Source organism: Equus asinus, chromosome 10 (genome assembly GCF_041296235.1).
Source record: "Equus asinus isolate D_3611 breed Donkey chromosome 10, EquAss-T2T_v2, whole genome shotgun sequence".
Classification (NCBI taxonomy): domain Eukaryota; kingdom Metazoa; phylum Chordata; class Mammalia; order Perissodactyla; family Equidae; genus Equus; species Equus asinus.
In genome coordinates this window covers 96,284,355-96,306,701 of record NC_091799.1, presented here as the reverse complement: position 1 = coordinate 96,306,701, position 22,347 = coordinate 96,284,355, and the positions used below count along the sequence as shown (strand labels likewise).

At 39.3% G+C, this 22,347-nt stretch overlaps 2 long non-coding RNA genes across 2 annotated transcripts in view; one reads left to right on the top strand and one right to left on the bottom strand.

Moving 5' to 3' along the window:
• Positions 1 to 7,729, bottom strand: part of LOC139046443 (uncharacterized) — a 31,834-nt gene extending 24,105 nt beyond the window's left edge. The window contains exon 1 of the long non-coding RNA XR_011506533.1: positions 7,453 to 7,729. This is a non-coding gene — a long non-coding RNA (uncharacterized lncRNA). The remainder of the gene's footprint in view (positions 1 to 7,452) is intronic.
• Positions 1 to 22,347, top strand: part of LOC139046444 (uncharacterized) — a 93,852-nt gene that overhangs the window by 3,059 nt on the left and 68,446 nt on the right. The window lies entirely within an intron of this gene.

Genomic DNA, 22,347 nt, shown 5'->3' with positions numbered 1-22,347 from the left:
GTCCTTCTAGTTGTGGCAGGTGGGATGCTGCCTCAACATGACCTGATGAGCGGTGCCATGTCCGCACCCAGGATTCGAACCAGTGAAACCCTGCGCTGCCGAAGCAGAGCACGTGAACTTAACCACTCAGCCACGGACCTGGCCCCTGCGGAGTCCTTTTTGCCGTGTAGCATAACATAACTATTGGTGTAACACCACAGAGGGAAGGTCATGTGGGCCAAAATTCTGTCTACCACAGCTATAAAACTAGAAAGTGGCAGATTCAGGTACTAATTGAGGTCTAACTAGCTTCAAAGTTTATACTCATTCATTATACCACAAATGCTCCATTCATGGGTTTAAATAAGAAAAATGTATTAGAAAATAGTTTGGCATCCCCAATAAGATCTGAATAATTGCTGATGCTATGAAACTACCCATGTTCCCTTCCTGAAATAAATGATTTGAGAATATAATCCAGAATAGATAAATCAAAATATTGTGTTCAAAAGGGTAACTGTTTGTGTGATATTGGACAAATTACTGAAGCTTTCTGTGCTTTGAAATGCACATCAGAAATATGGGGATGATAATAACAGTACTCACTTCCTGGGTTTATTGTGATGACTGAATGTGGTAAAGTGCATGATACAATTCCCAGTGCACAGTAAATGCTCAATAAATACTAGTTATTATGCACACACCAGGGTCTTTTACTTTATTATAACATTTACCATAGTTTTTCTAATTGCTTGTTTAAGTATCTGTCTTCCTTTCTTGACTATAAGCCTCATAAGATTAGGGATCACATCTTTTTTCCTTGTAGGATTTCTAACATCTTGTCCTGAGCTTGGCATGTATGAGGGTACTCGGTAAATATTTGCTGAACACAAGAATGAATACTTTTGGATAAAATCTCTCAATTATTTTTAACATAGTGTGGGTCAAATAAAACACATTTGAGGGCTGCATTTGGCCTATGGACATCCAGTTTGTGATTTCTGCCAAAGAGTACGGCCATGATAATTTAGTATGGAAGTCTTTTCGACATGTGTTATCAATCTGTATAGAACTCTAGAAGACTCAATAAGCATCCAGAGTAGGTCTAATTTTCAACAATATGGATGCTGGTGAAACTGACATTCCAATAGTTCAGATGATTTCAAATATTTCTCTTCCAAACTGAAAGAATGACAAAATTGTTTTTGAACTAAAAACAATTCTTCCTGTTTTGAAAAATGGCAATATGTCTTGACAGCTCCCTAGTTACAGCTTCTAGCACTTAACTCTTTCTCAGGGATGTGTTTCATTTGTTATTTATTCATGACACCAAGCTGCTTGCCCTGGAGGAGGACCAGAAGCTATACAGAGCAAGTCATCCCAAATTAATCCTTGTTGTTCATACTCTGTGCTGCCTACTGGTCCTTGAAATGCAATCTTTCCACCCAATATTTAACCTCATGGCATTTGGTACTTTGATGCTATTTGAAAAGAAAAAAAATGATGTAACTCCAGTCAATGCAGTTATTAAAAAGATTCCTTGGAAGAAAAATTAATATAGAGGTAGTGAGACACATTTCTCAAGGCATCATTAGGATCAGGGGCAGAAGTTCACTATGAAAAAAATGTTAATTATAAAAAAATTTACTTAATTAAATTACTGCTTTCTCAATAACTCTAACATGTTCCTGATATAATTATGTGCACAACTATTTTAATCAAATTTCAGTGGCTGTCTAGACAAACTGGTGGGATATCTCGATCTGGAAATTAATTAAATAGAGATTTAAAAAAAACTCAGAGGGAAAATACTGTATGGATTTGCTGTCTTGTTTTTGAAGACGTGATCGGAGAAGAACAAGCATATGAAGAGGGGAAGTGAGAACGCAACTTTCAGAAATGAGACATTGGATAAAAGAGAGGGAGAAAACATGGCTAAAAAGTGTTGTATTTGTGAAACCATTTTGGAGGAACCATGTCCATATTAGATTTCTTGTGTTTAGTGGTAGATAACATGGATGTTTTGAACCATGACTTTTCCTTTTCCTAGTCATTGTCTCATGATTTCAGCGTTGCCTTTTCTGCTATCCTTCTAAGAAGATGGTCTCTTCGATTACGCCCAGTACCCACAGGTCTACTTCTCATCTCTGCTCGAAAGTCACATCCCACAAGCATCACATTGGTAATGTTTGAGACTGAACACCTGATTTCTAATGCCCCCAAATCTCTCCATCCTCCAATTTTTCATCTTGGGAATTGGTTCCTACGTCCACCTTAGTACTGTAGCCAAAAATCTAAGAGCCAGCCCTCATCTCTCCTTCCTTCAAACTCCACAACAATCCCTCCACAAATACTAGTGATTCTGCATCCACCAAAATGTACCTTGAATTTTTTCTGATTTTCTCCCTCTCCACTACCTGCATCGTCATCTCTTTCAATAGCCTCTTTATCAGCCTCCTGCCTCCGGTCCTGCCACCCTCCTCCCCGTTCTTCTCTCACCAGCTACAGTGATGTTTAAAAAATGTTACTTGGACCTTCTCATGCTTCTGTGTAAACACTCAAATGGCTTGCTATGACGTTTAAGTATAATCCAAATCACAGAAGGTGACTTGTGTGGTCCTACCTGGTTTTCCACAACCTCATGTCATGTCCCTCTCGTCTTGCTCAGTTCTTCCAGCACAGAAGCCCTTTCTGTCCTAGGGGCCTTGGCAATGATTGTCCTTTGCCTGGACTGCTCCCATCTGCTCTTCACGTTTTCAGCTTAAATGTGAGGGATACCTCTCATGAGTGCCCCATCTAAAGTAGGTTCCCTCCAGTATCCTCAACCATGGCATCCTATTTGTTTATCATATAAATCCAATATATTTATCCATAAAGGAAAAACAACACTGGCTGTAGTGATAATAGTGACAAATTAGCCTAGATGATAAGAAATGAGGCCAATGAACAATCTATGTAGCAATTAGGAACCAAACAGAAAACTCTGAATAGTATATTAGCAGGTTGCATTGGTTGCAAAATTGATGAGATGCTGAGCCACTAAGGAAAGCTGCATTTACTCTGGAATTAAGAAATTTAGGCCTTGTGAGTAGCAGTGGTATTTACTTGGCTTTCACCTCTTGAAAGAAGCAGTTTGATTGGGAGGTGGGTGGCTTTGTGTATAGCGTATGTGACATATTTAACTTTGCACGAATGGATAGAATACAATTGTTACCTTGATTGCTTAGTATTCCAATGCTTCCTCACTCATCATATTTCGGCTGCCTTTACCTTCTATCCTAAAAATTTTACATCCCTTGGAAGCATTAAAAACCCTGATTGTTAGATTTAATAAAAGGCTGTGCCAAGTATCAAAGCAGGTCATGATTTTATTAAGTTGCATTAAACCTTGACGATTGTTGGCTTTGAGTAATGTGAACCTCCCTGTCTCCTTGAGGTCGGGTATAATGCAGGAATTTTAATATGATTCTCTGTGGTGGGTGCCTGATTTGAATTCCTAGGACAGTAATTAGGAAAGAGGACACATTCCTGGTTGAAGACTGCTTCTCCCAGGTGTTGTCTCAGTTGAAATGGTTTCGGGGTGTATTTAAAATGCCAACATTGTACGCTTTGAGAGGTACAAAGGGACCAGTTTATTAGCCTCGGCCCCCTTATTTGCTGACTCAAGGACTGTGCAACATGCCAGAGCACTTTCAGGAGTTAGAGGAAATCTACCAGCCTGGCCTCACCCTCATGTAACACACACTCATGTAGCTTGTTCTTCTGAAGCCCTGCTGGCGATCTTTGAAAAGAAACCTATCTGATTAGCAGTCCTACAACTCTACAATTTCCTGTGCTATCCGGATCAGAAATTCAAAAGAAATGAGCTGAAATAGCTACCTCTTTTTTGAGAGTCAGAGAGTTAATGAGCGCTTATCAAATGCTTATATAAGTAAAAATTTGACATGGTGAAAAGACAGGGTAGAAATGCGTGGGTTGGTGTTATTTAAAAGTCAAAACTTCTGGGTTAGAATCTGGGCCATAAACATGCTATTATCTTGATCTCTGTTTCAAAAATTGTATGCAGTTTCATTTAAATTTTAGTCTAAGTTCCAGTGACCCGTGTACAATAAACTATGTGTGTGTATCCATCTATATACATACACATACGTGTACATAAAAGATATAGATATAAAAACGATCCTTATATACATATATATACCTTTTATATCTACATCCTTTATCTCTTTCCTTCTGCATATATCTGCAGACATACATGTATAGTTTTTTCCTTCTTATGTGCATTCTTTTTTAGGGAGGAAACAATCTTGATGTCACTGGAGTGAGGTAAATACACATGCTTTTCAGCCAGCTTTCAAGGTTCAGAGTTAAACTCTGTACAAGCCAGGAGAGACCGGGAAGAGACACAGATCGCTTCTGAAAACATTGTCCACTCAGCAGTTACATTGGAAAGAAACATTGTTCATTGTAAAGCCAACTGAAAAAGAAAAAAAACATTGTACTGTGGTGGTTGCCGAATCAATTTGCTGATATTTCACAGTTGTCTCTCTGCACATTGAACTCTCGTTGGCACTGAGGAATATGTGGGTGCATAGCAGACGCAGAAGAATGTCAACTTGGCTTCATCTGTGAAGATAAAGCCTTATAGCTGCTTTCAGTCCTGAGAAAATAGCTCAACAGGATAACAAAATTACACCTAGTGTATCTTTTTCTTTCATTTAAAAAAAAATTTGCTTCTCTTTGGAGGGAGGTTAACATTCCTGAAGTCTGTATTTACTGCTAACTTCTAACCATGACATTTACTTCTTCATTCTCATGTCTCGTCTTGGTCATCATAACAGTCTTATGGTGTCCAGTTCAAAAGGGCTCCAGTTGTGCTCAGTGACCACTCGGTTCTCCCTCCCAGGATTAGGTGTGTCTTGAGCGCCATCTGGGAAAGGATAGGTTATCTGTTTCTTCCTCAGCAGTGGAGACATTTGATCATTTTCCTAGTGCTCTGCCATTTTGGTAAGTAGGTCACAGTTTCCTCTGCTCCTACTGCCAACTGCTGACCAACTTTCTCTCTGAGTGTCTTGAGTTCAGATTCCTCAGGAAAGATCTGATCCCATTGGTCAGCCACCACCTAGTCTATGCTGCATCCCTGTTGGATAGACTTGTAAGAATATTTGCCATTGGATGAGACCTCCATCTCTGGTCTAACCTAGATGGATTCATAGTGGCGGGGTCATGTGGTCCAGCACAAAGTCACTTTTGTGCAAGGAATTTGCCCCCTGCTTTGAGAGCAGATTTCTCTGGGGAGAGGTTTGAGTATTTCTGAAGAATGGAACTGAATCCAGCCCCATGTAGGAGATGATAACCCTGCCTCACAAGGTGGCTGTAAGGATGGAAAGAGAATGCCAAGTGCTCAGCAAGGTGGGAGCTTAGCAAAGCAATGGGGCTTTTCCTGCTCCACCCTCTTTTGACTGGAGACTATGGCCAATGGCAACATTTTTGGATTTTCAAGTTTTTACAATTTTTTTTTTTACCTTTTTTATTTGTATGTCTCAGGAGTGATATAGACGAGTCATTTTAAGACACAACAGCAGAAGAATATATTTTTTCTTTGGATCGTGATGATGATGATGTAGACCATGGTGATGCTGATGATGATCATGGCTAGCAATATTAAATGCAGTCCATGTGGCAGGCACTGTGCTAAGTACTTTGCATGAATTATCTTATTTCATCCTCACCTTGATACTATGTAGCGCGTTCTGTTTCTGTGACTATTATATTGAGGAGGCCACTGAGACTCTCAGGAAAGCTAGAAACCTTCCCAAGGTCACACCCGCCTCAGGCTGATGGACCTGAGTTTTGAACTCCACTTCAGAGCTGAACTCTTAGGTTGAATTTTTAGCTTCTGGAACATTATTTTGGTAACTGTGCTGCTGTTAGAGAATCGTTACCTAGCTCATTAATTTATAAGAGCATACATTTCTAAAGTGATGGGCCTGTAAGGGGTACACAGGAAACTGACTTTTAAAAATTACTGATGAATCAATTTAAATGTTTAAAATGTCAGACAAATCAATGTTTAACTGAGACGAGAGCGCTTGCAAGTGCATTTCTGGGTACATACATGTAATAGAGGAACAGATAAAGTTATATTTTAAGAAGCCAATTAGAAAATAAAATCTGTGAGCTGTTCCTCTCTCTTGGTGGTTATGGAAACTGACTCTCTGAATTTACTGTTAATTTGGGTTAATTTATATTCCACTAGCAGCTCATGAAAGATGTTCTCCATGTTTTCTTTTTAAAAATGTACACCCATTGCAACCAGCACATTCTATACCTTATTTGTAAATGATCATAAATATGGAGCACTTTTAAATAAATACTCCATTTTCATCATTTGATTCTGTCATCACTGGTAGAAACACACTTTGTTTATTTCAGTGTCTGGAGCTTCTGCTCCCAGGACATATGTGAACAATTATGTCATCCTAAAATCTTGATCTACCTTTTTTTAAAGCAAAAAGGCATAATTTGTTTTTTTCTCTCCTGTCTATTACCAGTGTGTTAATGTTTATTATTTCTAAATAAGACGACAAACACATCAATAACTATTCTCATTGAGAAAATAAAGGGTGTGTCATTTGGATATTTTTGAGGATATTCAAAATGGATATTTAAATATTTTGGGTAACAGCTTTCTCAGCTTTCATCGAAAGAAAACCATAAAACATTTCCTACATTTAGTAATTTAGGTAAATTTATAGCAAAGAAGTAAGAGAGGCATCTGTCTAATAGTTCTGGAAATGGATGAAGAATGAACTGTCTATTACAGCTCAGTGTAGGTAATTAAAATAAAAAAGACAAAAGACAGTAGTGGAATTTTCATAATATTAAAATATGATCAGTGTGAAATATGCTCATGTACCTTCCTATAATAAAGTGCTGTGGCAAGCATTATAAATCAAACCCATAAAATTCTATGAGTAGAATTTATGTACCTGTGTATTCAGTCTTAAGTGATAAGTGCATATGGAGTGAATTTAATGAATCTTAAAGACAGTACAGAATAGTGTTTAATGGCACAGACTCCATTACTTGGATTCAAATCCTAGCTTTACTACTCCCCAGCTTGTGAACTTGAGCAAACTGTTTAACTTCTCTGAGCTTTTTCTTACATGTATAATATGTATGATAGAGGTCTCTACCTCATAGCGTTGTTATGTAATGACTTGATGTATAAATCATTGCACAGTCCCTTACAGGCACATGGTAAGCTTATATGTGTTAGCTCCTGTTACATGATTGTTCTACATTCTCATTCTTCTGGTAGAAATAAAGTAAAGGTGAAGTTAATAATAATAGGATGCATCTATATTGACATGATGGAAAACACTCAAGCATAAAAGGTTAAACTTCTGAAAGGGGTCCAATCCCAATGAATTATAAAAATCTCCCATACCCAGGACGAGAGTGACCTACCAGCAGAAAACGAAACATCAGCTTGTGTGTCCGCTCTGATCGGTTGACAGCGACGACTTGAAACGATGAGTTGAGAAGTTGGTGAGGTCAGTGTGAACAGAGGGGAGGAGCGAGGTGGCCCCAGCGGGGTTGCCAAGTGCTCAGGAGCTGTGAGCACCCCATATGCAACACATGTCTGCCTTCCCCCGCCTATTGCAAGTTCATGCACCCAGACCTGCTGGTTGAGCCAAATTCACTTCTTCTGGAAGAATTCAGAAAGAGAGAGAGAGAGGGACAGTTTATCTCTGTCATTTTGGCCAGAACATAGGTCTACTTGCTTCTATCAGCTGAAGCCAAATGTTCAGCCAAGTACAGTCAGGAAATCCTGCAGCTGCTGGCCGAATGTCCTTCATCCTGTGAGGTGGAACCAGTTTACTAAAATTTCCTCTTCCTTGGCAAAGGCTTCTTTTAAATGCTCCTGGACAATGTGTGTGCAATGCCTTTTTCTATGGGCTTTTAATTTTTATCGCGAAGTAACAATTTTTCTCATCCATAAAGAATTTCTGCACCACTACCTTCAAATTCCCAAAGGGTCTTGTCTAATCCTACTATTTGTTTTCCCTAATACTAACTCACTGATCAGTGAAATCTGCGAGTCTTATGAATCATCTCAGCAACGGCTGCTACACATTGAAATCAGCATATCAAGCATATTGGGATATTTGAAGGAGCCTGAAATACAAAGCATTTTATATACATTATTTCACTGAGATTTTAAACATCCTATAGGGTACAGCATTCCTATTTTACCAGGTGAGAAAACTGAAACTTAGAAAGATAAGTAACTTTTCCTAGATTAACCACCTTGAGATCATTTGAGTTGCGTTTTCAGGTATACCTGACTCCAGGATCACCATTTTTTCTTTCTGACTAGTTTGTAGGCTCTCTTTCTCTTGATGTGGGAGAATGGCTCAGTCCCCTTGTGAAGTTTAGTTCCATGGAAAAGAGAGGGAATCAGCAATCAGAATGGATAGGTTATAATTATCTGGTAATCAAACATTATGAAGGAATTGACTGATTACCAAGGCTAGAGGAGACCCGGGTCATACAACTGGACAAGTAGGTGCTACTACTGCTGGGATAAGCAGGCTGCCCCTTGGGCCAGCACAGCCTTCCTCCAAGATCTGGGTATCAGATTTTGGCTGGAGCAATTATGGAGGACTGGGTGATGGGGTGTTGGAAGTGGAACAGCATCTGGGGGAAGGAGGAACCGAGATAGGATTGAGAGGTATATGATCTCTTGACGCTGGTAGATTCTATGTTCCAGATTAGTGTGTTAATAAAATACCTGAAGAAGTCTACCAGGTTCTCATTTTATTTAAGTCCTTAAACAATTATGCAAATGAGCACAGAGCAAAACCTGAAAGAGCTCAGTAGGGATGCACTGGATACCAGGCTGATGGCAGATGCACAGTTTAAAATATTTCAGAATATTTTCTCAGGCTTTGCCCATATTGTTCTTTTCCATAAAGACTAATTTTGATCAAAATATCTGTGAACGTGGGACTGAAAATGGGAGGATAAACTTTTAATTTCTGCTTGTGTGGATGTGGGTCAGAAGAGAATGGAGTCTCTGAGATAACAGCCAGTCATGAGCAGAACTGCTCTCCAACCTCCCCCCCAACTCCCCCAAATCCCAGAACCTCTGTGTCTCTTTCTGGAGATTTTACATAGACAGGCAAGTTGATTAATGAGATATTTCTCAGTTCCTTACAGGACACCACTGCTCATCCTGGAAACCAACAGAAAAAATAGTTTCATGTTTAGTAAAATGAGAGTAAATATAAGAGAGGCTGGCATCAGCTAACATTGTCATCTGATGTCAAGATGTGTGGACAAATTCAGAATGTTGGAAATGGTATAGACAACTGTCTGGGCTCTCTAGACACATCAATGTCATGAAAGACAAAAATGATGATCGAGAAGGGCTGTCCTAGATTTAAAGAGACTGAAGAGACATAATCAAATGCGATGTGTGAACCTGGAGTGGATCTTGGGTCAGGTCAGGGAAAAGAAAAGATGTAAAGGATATTTTGGGGAACAATTGAAAATAATTGAAATAGGGACTTGATGTTAATTTTCTTAAGCGTGACATTGCTCTTGTGATTATAGAGAAGAAGGCTCTTGTTCTTGGAACATAAATGCTAAAGTGTTTCAGGATAAGATCTAATGATGACTGCAATTTGCTGTCAAATCATTCAGAAGAAAAATAAAGTAAATTGAAATAGAGACATAAAGAAAACATAGCAAAATGTTAACAGTTGGTGAAGCTAAGGAAGAGGAATACAGGTGTTTCATGGTACTATTTATTCAGCTTTTTTGAAGGTTTGAAAATTTTCCAAATAAAAGTTGGGGGAATGTGATCCCTAATACTATGCCTCTTTTCTGGAATGCCACATGCAGAACTCGTCTCACAGATCAGCAATCACCGCTTGAGTGTCCTCCATGGACAGATGTCTTCTTGAGACATGTTTTACTGTTTCTTTAATTCTGTTTTGTTTTCCCCAGAATGGTGCCTTGGCTGTGTACACACTCAGCGCTGGAAATACTGTTATAACTTTTTGAAGTGAATTCCACTTTAAATTAATGTCGCTTGTTAGATGAATCATCTTGAGCACGTTACCTTACATTTTGGAGGGTGTTAGTTTCCCCATCCCTGAAACACCCACTTGTGAAAACTTGATCTCCAAGTTTTTCTCTTGGGTGATTCGTGGTTGAGGTCCATAACGCTCATGCCTTCTCCGGGAGTGGCCGCAAGATGGCAGTGTTTCAGAACATTGTTCTACTTGGAAGGAAGACGTGAGTGTGGCTGAAGGGCTGAAGAGGGCATCAATGGCAGCAGGTTGGCAGATTTGATGCTGTGTTCATCATCCAAAAGGTTTGAAACAAAGAATTGGAAGACGTATTGGGAAAAAGACAATATGAATTGTCCTTGTTATATCCCTTGCTTAGAACTCAATCAGTTTATATAGCAATGACCCTGTTGAACTCCATGAAGTATTTTCTTGTGTGCCCCAACACTAAATTTGTCATTTTCCTCTAGCTGTTTAAGTTGTCATGTATTAATTCCAGGACTTCATCTAGCATTTCTCTCTGTTAGCCCATGACCCGCTACATTTTCTACTTAAGAAATGTAAACCACATTCAGCTCTCCATTTGGGGTGTAAACTCTAGACACAACTACCAATGAATATTCTGGCCTCCTATGCTTATCCATAGAATTATGGATGTGTGAGTGTTTCCATTACACTTCCATTAAACTTCAAAGTCAAAGAAGGAAATGTTTCTCATTTAGAACCTTTATATAGGATCTAATCTTTAGTGGGTTCAATCTTTAATATTGGGATTTCATAGTCTATGAGGATCTAATGATTGAAACGGATGATTCTTACGTTCCTGTGACAAAGCAAACCGAGGTCATTTTTGACCAAAGTCCAGTGCAGACTCAGTAAATTCTAGAGAAGCCCAGTAGAAATAAAACTTGATGGCTCTGCTGTTATCTTTGGATGAGCTTCAAACTGAGCCTATAGATCATTGTAAATGTCTAGGAGAGTTCAGTGTTGGTGAAGCCAAACCCAAAGCTTGTGAAGAGGTGAGGAGGCTGCCATGGGACCCTCTCAGCAAGTGTGGTCTCCTTGCTCCATAAATCTGCTTGTAGGCTTGTCTCCAGTGTGGGTTCTTTGGCAGGGGCGCTTCTCAAATCTGCTCAATGAGCTCAATGTCTGGAGAAGCATCATTTGGTTTCTTTTCCTCTGACGGCCTCCTGATAAATTCTTCCCCCAAATGGACAGATGCTTGAGCAACTATTCTTAATGGATTATCTTTTTAGAAGAGTATAACCTTTGGATTATCCAAAGTCAAATGAAGTGCAAACATTTGTCTTTCACTTGGTGAACTTATAAACTGAATTTAAACCCCAGCTAATTTATCAAGTCAACTGACAAAATGGCTTCCTACTGTGTAAGGACACAGGGTTGTGCATGGAAAAGCTCATACTTAGACTGGTATCTATGAACCCAAACAATCATGATCTGTCTTAGAGGGTAGAGTATGTTTTGCTGTTTCAAAATTATGGATTACCTTTTCTTTCTGGTTTCCTAAAATCCCCAGGGATTAATTGTGGACTATGGATGGATTATTGTGGAGCCTATTATTTTGCCTATAAACTTCCAAATTCAGTACTTTGTCTCCAACATCAAGACAAATTATTGTTATTAAGATTTGATTCTCAAGATTTGCATTGATTGTAGATTAGTTTTTTCCCCCTAAACTGGAACACACTTTATTACCCTGTAAAGTAATGACTAGAACTAAAATTTTTACAACAGATCCTATCTTTTCCAATGGTTAGTAAACTTTAAAATCAGGAAAGGATGGCGATAATTTATAAATGCTATTTCTTGACTGGTTGCATGAAGTTACCACAGCTTCTAACATCTGTTCCTTTCAATATGTTAGCAGATCGCACCATCGTAAATTGTTAGGGTAGAAGCCGGCCAGGGCATCCCATTTTCCCTTTAAAGTGGGCAAGACTGAAGGATTATAACATTTAACAATACCTGATGATAACTACGCTTTCAGAAAGAAAGATTCCAAGACATCAGCTTAAGTAATAAGACATACTCTTTTAATTTTTTTTTTAAAGGAAGATTAGCCCTGAGCTAACATCTGTTGCCAATCCTCCTCTTTTTGCTGAGGAAGACTGGCTCTGAGCTAACATCCGTGCCCATCTTCCTCTACTTTATATGTGGGATGCCTAATACAGCATGACTTGCCAAGCGGTGCCATGTCTGCACCCGGGATCTGAACCCGGGATCCGAACCGGCGAACCCTGAGCCGCCCAAAGTGGAAGGTGCTAACTTAACCACTGCGCCGCCGGACGACCCCAAGACATACTCTTATTGGCAAAGGATGTAAAATATCTGATGGTGTAAATGTTGAATGGATCAGATTTGCCTTCATTTGAGTGGAAATTTCAACACTAAATCCATCAACGGAGATGAGTTCAGTGTTGGAGATTTGAATGATTACGCCCTGATTGCTACCTCCTCTAAGCCGGGGTCCCCACTGCTGTCAGATATGTCACCATCTCCTTTTCTTCTTAGGATGTTAGCTAAGATTTTAGTACACAGAACAGCTCCACGGGTCATCTTCTGTCCCCTTCTTTTACTCCTGATATCTAAAGAGGTAAATCCTTGGCGTACCCACCTTTAAGAGTGAAAACACCACAGAGCACGACCTGGGACAATTTTTGGTGACTCCTCCCTGTACATCTATGCCCCCTCTCCCCTCTGACTCTGGAAATACAAGGGTAAATGTGACGATGTCTATAATAGAGCGACAGGGGGCCAGAAAAACATAGTGGATGAGATAATTTTTCGAAATGGGGTTACCAGGACTATATTTCTAGATGACAGGTCATTCAATCCAGGCCTCAAAGGGTATGCAGTATTTTAAAAGGCATTTTGGGGAAAGTGGGCCTTTAGTCAGGAGTGGCAGTGGGGAGATGGGAAAATGGATGGCAGGTTTTGATTAATGCCAGGTAGCTTGATGCATGGGGATTAGAGGGTGCGTGTGTCTGAAACAGAGAATATAAGGAAAATCTGGAAAGTTAGGTTGCAGTCAGAGCAAGGATGGCCCAGACGCTATGCTAATGGCTTTGATTTTTAGCCTTTAAGCAATATGAGTCATTGGCAATATTTGAAAAAAGGAGCCACATAAAACCTACTTGAATGGCCAATAATAAGACACTTACTGTGTGCAGGACTATTCTAGTGCTTCTCATATATGAAGACATTGCATTTTTTAAATAATCCTGTGGAATAAATATAATCAATTACCCCCACTTAGATGGCAACACAGAGAATTTGGGCAATTTACTCAAGGTCACATAGCTAGAAGTGGCAGAGCCAGAACTCACACCCGAGCAGCCTGGCTTCTAGCCCAGGCTCAAAACTATTAAAATATTTGGGAGCCGGATTGGCATGGAGACAGTCCAGAGGGAAGGAGAAGGTGTTTCAATAACAGAAGGAGACAAGAGGGGCTCAACCTAGCCTAGGGGAGTGTAAGGGGCAGAAGTGGAGATGACAAAAAGAGCAGATGCAAAAGACCCTGCAGAGGAAACAATAATATTGATCTTGATAGAGAAATGAGGGTCAATTGTGCACGTCATGGTTTCAAATCCCTCTCCCATTTTCTTAACCCTTCCCCCAGACTACTCGCCTTGTGTTTACCTACTTGATTCCATATTTCAGGTAAGGTCTCACCTGGCCAGAATCAAGGAAGGACACTACTTACCTCATTCTAAACATGTGATATTTGTGTCCATGTTTCATTTTTCTGGAAGTACCTCACCTTGTTAATTAAAACTACTTCCCATGATAACTGTGACATATCTAGAGAGATGGTCTGGTCATTTTTTAATTCAAAGAAAAGACCTTATATTTATCCCAGAACTTTAAGGTTTTCAGAAAAGACCTGAAGACCAGAATAGAATGAAAATGTCATCTCATCCAGTTTGGGAACTTTCAATTTTAAACTTTGTACCATCAATTTGCAATATGTGGTTTATCAATTATTCAGAACAATCCTACTTGTTTCCTCACCAAGTCTTGCTTTCATAAGACACCTTGGCTAGAAAAAGGCCTCTCTCAAGCTAGAAATTTTTATGACAGAGATTCTTGCTAAGAACATTGAATCATGGTGTTAGTTGGTGTCTCAATTTATTAAATTTACCTTAGTAAGGGAATTGATCTCATCATAACAATATTGATGATGGCATATCTTGGATTTATAAAGGATTTTTTTACCTATTAACTCTTTGGGAACCATCAAGGTAAGACAGGAAACTCAATAATTTAAATAAATTTGACTCTAATAATTTCTATTCCTTTCTTAAGTCAGCCATGTAAAAAACAATAGATAGTGCCATGATATTAATGTAGTTATTGCACAATGAGATGAAAAAGAGCTGTAATTTACCAAGCTTGTAGAAGCCACAGTCTAAGAATGGTTTAAAGAATATCTGGATGGGTACCTGTCTTGGAAAGTTGAGAAGAAACCGTGAATTGGGTTTTGTGGCACGTGGCACTAGAGGGGCCTCCATGAGGCTGATTCTAGTAGGAAGAAGCTATATTTATTGAGTGTCTAATGACAGCCATGCTTATTCCAATGGTGTTAAGTGTAACCACACTGTAGGAGCTCTGTATTTTTCACCTCAGACAGAGCAATTTTCCACAGCCTCACACAACCAGTGAGTGATGAAGTGAAGCTTTTCATCCAGGGCTGCCTGTTTCTCTAATCAAGCCTTTTGTCTCAAGTGATTAAAGGTAGCAGTCACCTTTAGTAGTACAACAGGGTCTTTAGCTGTGGAAGAGAATTATCAATCATTTCAACATCGTTGCTTGTCAGTGACACAGATACAAACTCAGCAGTCATCCAGAAGGGCAGGGGAAACTAACAGTCAGAGTTACAGGAGTGTCTGTGTTTGGCTTGAATTCTCCCTGAATCCTGAAATGGTGCTGGTGGAACCTAGAGATGAATGGTAATTATGATCCATGGTAATCATTAAAAATGTAATAATCATGAAAACAATGAACTGATACTCCTTGGACTTATGTACTTTCACCCACTAACTCAAAAGGGAAGTCATCTAATCCATACTTTACAGAAATGTGATGTCAACATATTTAACACTTTTCTTGGGTTAACAATGTAAAAATAACTCCATAGGGGCAGGAAAATTCAGAGATGGTACAAACAGGACATGGAATCAGAGATTTCAGATCCTTGCCAGTTAGCCAATTACCTGGAATGGCTAATGTACTAGCTCATGAGTATCATGTAACGTATTACCATACCACATCTCTTTGAGTAATATCCACTCCTCATGGCAGTGCTTTCTCATCTAGTCAGTTAAAAAAGTTAATTTTGCTTTCTCAACAAAGAGAGAGGTTGGCCACAGAGGGGAAAAATTCCTATGAGCAAAAGGCAAGCAATTTTCAATATTTCTTGATTGTTTACCCTCGCAGTGCCTTTTATTCTCCTCACCCAAAGTTTCTTATTACTTCAGGGACAGGATGAAGGTTAAGTTAATGTTGATAATGTTTGTGGCTTTACTGAGGAAGAAAAAGAGAAAGAAATTGCTCATTTAGGAGCATCACACAAAACTATGGTCCAGCCAAGAACTCAATGATGATATCCAGCTAATTCCACCATGACGACTATGTTTACACAATGAACTAATTATGCAGAATAAATTTGTTCCATGACATCTCCCTTTCAGCTTTGATGCCCATTTTCTTTCTCTCCTTAAGAATATTTACATGAAAACATCTTTGTTCCTTAGAGTTTGTTTTTCCTCTTACTTTTGAGTCTAGCTTCTCTTTGAAAACAGTGACTTTTGTCTCCAAGCCCTGAAGGATGAGTCCATGCTGTTCTGCTTGTAACAACACAGGTCAGTTGCTAGGGGAACACATAACTTCACAGTTAACACCAACTGAAGTCTCTCAGTTAAAACAGACAAGCTTTTAGTGTAATTGGAACCTATGATATGCATGAACAATAATTCTGCTGGCAAATTCTGTATTAATGAGTTGGATTTTCTCAACTTCTTTCCAAAGGGACACTCTTAGCTTTTCAACATAGGGTGATAGTTGTGAAAAGATCTTCTGAAAAGACTTCTTAAAAGATCTTGCATCCTGAGAACTTAATAAGATTAACTGTAATTATAGCTGAATTCTGAGCCCTTGCTTTAAGGTAGGCACTGCGAAAAGCTCTTGGCAAGCATTAAAACACTGAAGTTGACTTAGTTGCTACAGTAGTTGCAGGTAGGTGTTTTTATTATTGCATTTTGCAGTTGAAGAACTTGAGTAGCAGAGAGTCTAAATAGCTCCCCCAAGGACATGTAGGCAGTATAGTGGCAGAGCTGTGATCTGAACTCAGGGAATCTAACACTATTGGTGGTAGTCATCATTAGCTGCTAAGCTGTACTACTTGCCAATCTTGATCCCACTGGTTATTCATTCATAAGACTCAAATTAAAAAAAAATGATAGTTAAAGAACTAGAGAGTAAGAAATTCCATTGGTAAGCAAAAGTTTCCCACAATCTACATTTTTTCTCACTGTCTCAATTCTAAAGTAAATAAGAGTCTGATTATTATTATTTTTTTTTTGGCTGCTGCTTCATTTCGAGGTCACAGGAGTGAACTCTAGAACATTTGTTTTTATAGTAACTTCAATGGTATCAATTCTCAATAAAATAGTTGTAGGACTGGAGGTGATATTGGTTAACTCATAGGAAAAGATCTGCTCTCACTTGTGTCCCACTCCCTATTTTGCACTACCTTATCTTTAAGCTGTTTATTGGACAAGTCTCATTCAATGAAGAGGCAGAATCAAGAACTGGTGGATAAGGAGGAAGCCTTCTAGAAGAGATTTGTGTACGGGATTCGATAGAGAGACAGCATCCTCTGATGTCCTTTTAAGGAACAGCATCCTTTTTCTGCAAAAGAAATCGTTCTCTCTTCAGAGAGCTGCCTCAAGGAGAAAGGGTGAGGGTGGAGGAATTGCTGCCTTAGTTTCCTGTCCCCTTGTGAACAGTGAGGCCTGTGACACCACACCAGGGTAAGGTCTGTGAGCTGGTCTCGATGTGGCAGGGCTCTCACCTCTCCCAAGATTTCTTAAATGAAAGTAGCTAAAGCAGAGTTGTAAAATTTGTGGTGAGTTTAAAATGCTTACAATTTAACTCATTGGTGCTTCAAATCTACCCCAAAATATAATGTATTGTAATGGTGTTATTCAAAATTAATTTTAGCATTTTTAAAAATATGAATATTTTGTACACTCTGACTGGTACAGTTTATTAACGGGATTCACACGTAGGGCTGTCAGATGGAAGTGTTCTTTCAAACCTGCCAGTGTATCTTTTTTGGCTGCATGCATCCAGTCATTCGTTGATAAGGTCAAGAGTCGATGTTTGAGGCCCTCCGTCTATGTGGGACTTGAGGCAAGTGGCCCGTCAGCCCGTTTCCTCCTCTGTACAGCTACCATATTGGAGGATGTAACTCGTAAACAGCTATGGGCAAAGTCAATGTTGAGAAATAAACACACACTCCCAATAACCTGTGTGGCTCTGCAGGGAAGCAAAGCCAGGGGTGACTCCTGAGAAGAAGCAGTAGAAGGAAACTCCAAATGGAGTTTAACTTCAAGGTGAAAGGGAGAGATTGGCCAAGGCTTTCACCCCAAGAAATGGGGAACTTTGCTCAGTGGCTCTCCACCAGCTGTGCATTAGAACCTCCTGGGAAGCTTTAAAAAGTGTTAATGCCCAGGAATCTTCTCAGACCCAGGAAATCAGAATCTCTGAGATGAGTTGGACGTTTCTATTTTTACAAAATTGTCCAGGTGATTCTAACGTGCAGCTGGGGTTGTAAGGTATCTTATGAGGAGCTGGTGGAAGTTGACCAGGTACATTTACTGGTTCTTCTTTCTCTTAGAAATCTGCGTGACCTCTGCTTGGTAGGGGCAAAGAGGAAAGGCTCTAAAGGACAAGGAGAACGGAGATTTCCTAGAAAAGGTGCCAGTTCCTGGCTGATAGTGCCTGGAGAAGGGGGAAAGATTGCTTGGGAGTGAATGAGAAATCCATTAATCCTTTCAATGAGAAATGGATAGAGAAAGGAAACTATATTTCAGACCCCCTACCTTCTTTCCTACAGGTGCAATCATTTCTGAAACTTGTGCCCCAAAGATGCGTGAGGGCAGAGAACAACTAACGAAGTTCTTCCTGATAATCCAAGGCAGCTTTAATGATCTAACTTCCATCCAAGGTCTAGTGGCAGAAGGGATGCTGGTCCTAAGATGAGAAAGATCAAGTTGACTGGAGGTGAGGCTGTGTATTTCTGTGGTTTAAAACTTCAACCCATCTTTCTAGCTCAGGTGATGCCAAAAACAAAGAAAAAAGAAACCATAGGATTACATCAACTATTCTGGAAACTTATGGAGCATTTAGGTTGTAGCTGAAAAAGAAAAAGGAAAAAATTTCCAAACATAATTGGAAACTTTTCTCACTGGTTTTCTCAGATTCTCAGGGGACTGAATTCAAATGTCTGTGGCAGGTCTGAAATTAATATAAATGTTAGGAGTGGGCCTGTTGGAAGATGCTAAGCTTCTAGAGCCATGACCAACGATGGCAACCTAGGTACTTTGCTGTTTAAAATACTGTGTAGGTGTATTTAAAAACAGCTGAAGAAAACCCCTCTTCAGGCACAAATGCCAGCAAGTGGCCAGTTGGATTTCTCTCCATTAGATGCATAGGCACATTTTGTCTTTCCAAAAAAATTTTATTCTATATTAGACATTTTTTTTCCAGAAAAGTGTTGGTCTTCGTAGGCTTTTTTTGCTGCAGAAAAGCGATTCTTCATGTGTATAAGATGAGTATTTGGAGGACCCTAGTGGAGAGAACACAAACATGATGAATACTTGATTTCATTTCTGACTGGGCCACATACCAGCTGTAACTGTGGCCAAGTTATTGATTCTCTTACCTCTAAGATGCAGATAAAGAAGACCTTTCTGGCACATGGTAGTCAATCAACACAGGCTATTTCTTTCTTCCCTCTACCATTAAATGAGACAAATGTAAAGTGTTTAGCAGAGGACCCAGCCATAGTAGGTGCTCAATAAATGTCAGCTATTATTGTGTTTTGTCATCAAAAGCATTGCCTAATATAGATATGCTGAAAATTTCTTTCCATAAATGAATAAATGTCTGTACTATAACATCTAATTCTATGGTGCTTACTCTTTGCTAGACCCTATTCTAATTCCTCAACTTATGTTAATTGATTTGATCTTCTTAATAACTCTATGACATAGGTGACATGATTAAAGAATTTTATAGCTAAGGACCCAGGGACAACAAAGACTCAAATAGAATTGTCCAAGGAAGGATCTCTGCTGTTGTGTCTACATATACCAGGTATATTTTAATACTTATCTTCTGGAGACAACAAACTCATATTGACCTAACATAGTGGGAGAATTTCACGGGGGAGATTGAAACTAAGGAATAGAGCAAAGAGGCAGCAGGCTGGGTGACAAGTTTTGCTCAAGGCCACAAAGTCATAGATAGGGGCTTGAAATGCTTGTCTGGGAGACTTTGTTCTAAGAATATTTTAGACCAATTAGTAGACATTTGGTCCTGTCCCAAACATCCATAAGACATTAGGTCCATGCCAAAAGGTCCTTGATATTTGGTCTTGTCCAAAACATCTGTGGAGACATTTGGTCCATGCCAAAAAGGTCCCTGAAATTTGGTGCTGTCCAAAACCTTTTGGCAAGGGCCAAATATGCTCATGGACTTTTTGTACAGGACCAGATATCTGATGGGTATTTTGGATGAGACCAAAGGTCCTGCAAGGTCTAGACCATCTACTGAGGGGTTTTTTATTTTCTTCCTCACACAAATATTTAAGGCTTTCCACAAATTGAAGTCAAGTCAGCAAATAACAGAAGAACTATTTGCAGCGCTTGGCATGTCCTGACATGGAGGCTGTTAAGTTTTTCCCAGGTCAACATACTTCTATTGACCAGTTGTCTCCATCCTGGCAGCTCCTTTAGTCATATTGTGGCGATAGGCTGTTTGCTGGCTGCTTGGTCTCATCCAGGTGGACCTGGCCTTTAGCTACACCTCTGCGAGGTCAGAATCTTCGTTTTGTGAAGAGCGAAAGAGTTCTGTGTAAGGACCCTCACAGAGTAAATGAATACCTATGTCATGTACTGACAGTGTGAACTGTGAAGAACCTTGACGTTATAGAAATAAGCGTTGTCTTTTAATAAAGCTCATTCTATATTGCTCCCACGACCTATGTATTTTGACTCTGTGCTTCTCATTATCAGTAAATGGAAATGCTGTGGGTAGATTTGGGTCATCATGGGAAAAAATCATAGCTGTCACTGCCTTCTGTTATCTAGTCTTTATTATAAAAATCTAAACTCTTATCTTTTTTCCTCCCAAGTAAAACGCTCCACTTATGCGTGTATATTTGTTTTAAGCCTCAGCCAATAAAGACAAAGTTTGAGGAGGAAAACCCTATAATTTTAAAGTCCCAACTGTGAGAAAAGGAAAAAGGTCACTTTGATTATGACATCATGTGTGGCAAATGGAAAGGTCTGAATTTTTCATAAATCATCACTCATCATAAGAAACATTACTGTTCTTTTGTTCCTTTCTGCCCTAATCTAGGGAATTATACTTTCTCAGCTTGCTTCTTTCTTTATCAAAGGCAGATGCATTTTTCCCTCTTTCTTTGGAAATAGCATTTTAATTCAAAAGTCAGTTGTTTCAATTGCGTTTTGTTAATGAGATGAGTCATAGGATGAGGGGAACTGATGTGTTTTTAATTTTTTTTTCAAAAGCAAACACATTGAGGCAGCCCATGGGGCATTCGCAGCCCACATGTAACTCATTAAAGGTTCATTAAGAGACTCTTAACTGGAATTTGTTTGTGTAACCAGTGTTTATATTTCTCTAGTTGATGATTTATCACTTAAGCTACAGTAGCACTCCCCATAAGACACATGCAGCCTGTGGATGGTGACTCAGACTTGCCCATGTTTCTTTGTATCCTGGTTTTCAGGTCACCTGGATGGGGACCATCCAATTTGCTTGGAAGTTTCCTGGCTGCCATTCCAGAAGGAAATGTCCTTGTAAAGGAAGATTTTGTAATATAAGCAGTTTCCAGCACAAAGATTTAAGAGCAAATTAGTGGCTTACTCACTTTGTCTGAATAAGGGAACTAAACTGTCACCATATTTTTTCATATGATGCACTTAGCAGATTTGGGAAACCTTGGCAGTTTCTAAGTTTGAAAACTGGAAAAATGCAATTTGCATTGCACCATTGCTGTTTCTCAAGCACTTTCATGCACATGATGTTTGGACCCACAAAACAGCTCTGTGAGACAAAGTAGAGCGGAGACTATTATTTCTTTATATAGATGTGCCAACGAGGCTCCTGAAGGTTAGGAGGCTGGACTTTCATTCACTTAGTAGTTGCAGAGCTGAAGCAGAGTTTGGAAAAAACTCTCAGCTTCAAGTCTTGTTCTTTTCCTGTTTTCTCGTTTTTATCTGATATTTTATGCCCCCCCGATCACAGCTTCCAATTTTAGAATTTAAATTGCACTAGGAAATGGTGCTCTCATGTGGGCATGTTGGGGAAACTCTTTTTCCCTTTGTTTCTGTGTGAGGGGAGCTCCATCAGAGCAGCATTCTTGGCGTAATACTTTGGCTCTTTCTATAAAGGCATCTTGTGAATTTTAGGTAAGTCACTGGGCATGCTCATTTTTTTTTTATCAGTATTGAAACTGACAATTTGATATCAATTTCCTAGACACCATGTTTAGACTCCACAATTCTTAATCTAGTCAGGGAAGTTATGGCGCCTGATTTTTATTAGAACTCCCATCTCTACCCCACAAAACTGCAGCAAAACAGGTTTTTCCCCTTAGTCAAATTGTTGGTTTGTAACCTATTTGCTTTTTAGATTTTTATGGTTGGGGGAGTGTGATAAAACTAAGATGCCTTTAAAATTTGTCATTGATATGCTAGATTGTAACCAACCCAGGGATTTTTTGCCAGGGGGTGGAGACAATGTCTCATTCTTCTTTGTAGCTTCCTGGACATGGTTTAGTCTCCACTGTTTAGTAGCTTGAGTTGAACTGAGCAAGAGATTTAGTTATTGCTATGAGCATCTCTCTTTGAGTGGAACTATTCTAGTGGAAAATTTTACTATCTGTCTTTTGATAATACTTAAAGGAGTTGTATCTCTCTGCCTCTATTTTTCTGACTACATAAGTTAG